This window comes from Macaca mulatta, chromosome 9, assembly GCF_049350105.2.
Source record: "Macaca mulatta isolate MMU2019108-1 chromosome 9, T2T-MMU8v2.0, whole genome shotgun sequence".
Lineage (NCBI taxonomy): Eukaryota > Metazoa > Chordata > Mammalia > Primates > Cercopithecidae > Macaca > Macaca mulatta.
In genome coordinates, this window is record NC_133414.1 from 78,227,403 (window position 1) to 78,229,300 (window position 1,898).

A 1,898-nucleotide genomic window follows, 5' to 3' on the forward strand; every position below is an offset into this window, starting at 1 on the left:
GAGCAAAATGAATGACAAAAAGTTAGAAGCTAATTAAAGCTGGCACAGATTGGCACACGGGGGCATGAATTATACATTGGTGCAGAATGGCACTTGGTGGCAAGGACTGGCACCAAGTGCCCTGGGCACTGGTAGGAAGTGGGCACGAGCCCCACCTCTGCCTCGGCCCCCGCCATGCCTTTCCAAGGCACCCTCCGTCCAGGGCTCTTGGCCTCTCTCTGGGGCAGCTGGCACCTTGTCAGCCACCACCCCTCAGTGGGCAATTCCTCTCTGCACAGCCTAGCACATCCTGGCTGTGAGAACATCAATACCATAATCATAGGCTGGACTCGTCCCACAGAAGTGGTCCCTGGTTCTCCAAGCACATGCCTGTTGCCGCCTCTGCATTCACGAGAAAGGGCAAGCTTCCACAAACATGAGGGCAAGTGGAGAAGTTCTGAGACCCAGCCAGCTGATCACAACAAAGGCACATCAGAGCTGGAAGACACCATTCAAGACCCTGCAGTCCAAACCCCACAGTATGCTCACACAGAGAGGACCTGAGTGAGGCTCAGAGGGGCACAGGTTCTATGCAAAGGCACACAGCAAATATAATAATAACTATAACAATTATAAGGGTAAGATTTATTTAAAGCTCATCCTGTGCTAGCCGCTGTTCCAAATCTTTGTATGGATGGTCTCATTCAATCCTTATGTGAAGAAGACACTATAGTTATCCAAACTGACAGGTGAGAAAACTGAGGCAGCACAGAACTGTTAAAGCAGTGTGCCCAAAGTCACAGAGCTAATGAGAGGCAAAGTCTGGATCAAATGAAATCCAAAGAGCCTGATTCTGAGCCCTGTCTCCTGTGGGCAAGGACAGTGGTTCTCACCTGACTACACTTCAGAAACTTCTGGGAGGTGAGGGGGACACAAAAATAGTATCAGTGATTCTGATTTTTTTGGTCTTGGCTAACATCTGAACACGGCATTCTGAAAGCTCCTCAGATGATTCTAATGTGCAGAAAAAAACCATTGGTGGGGGGAGGGTTGTAGATTTTAACCCCAAAAGTCATGGATGTGAGTTCTTGTTCTGCCACTACTTAGTGACTTTGAGCCTAGGGCTTAACCTCTATGGGTCTCAGTTTCCTCAGCTGTATAATGGGGTTTGTGATAGCATGGCTCTGGAGTTGGACTGTTGGGATTTGGTTTGAACCCTGGCTCTGCCTTCTGGGCAGATTACCTAACTTATCTTTGCCTCAGTTTGCTCATTTGTAAAATGGTGATAATACTAGCAGAGCTGTCATGAGGACTGAGTGATGTGGTGAATATAAAGTGGCACCTGGCATAGTAAGTGCTCATGAAAATGGGAGACACGATCAGTAGCTGTCCTGGGATGGAGGAACCTTGCCTCTCATGTCCCACAGGGCTGTGGCCAAGATGAAACGAGGCCACATATAACAGAATGGCTGCGTGCACGGCAGGACACAGTGAGAGGCTGTCAATCAGAAGAGACTGGGTCTCCTGGCTGCCTGTCCCTGACTTTCTCTTTCTTTGCATATGGGAGATATGAACACATTATCAGCATGAACATTTCAGACCACGTAGACAAACCACTGTTCTCAATTTGGTGTATTTCCTTCAAGGAATGTTCTATGTGCATATGGAAATGTATAGTTTTTGGCTGGGGGCAGGGGTGGAAGAGAAAGATATCTATCATGACACACTTCTGTACTTTTGAATTTTGAACCATATGAATGGCTCAAATATAAAAATAAATACAAAAGGGTATGCTTCAGGCAGAAGGAAAGTGGTCCCAGATGGAAGCTTGGATATTCAGAAAGGAAACAAGAGCAATAGAAAGGGAAATATGGGTAAATACAAATGAATCTTGGCTGTATAAAACAATAAAACTAATG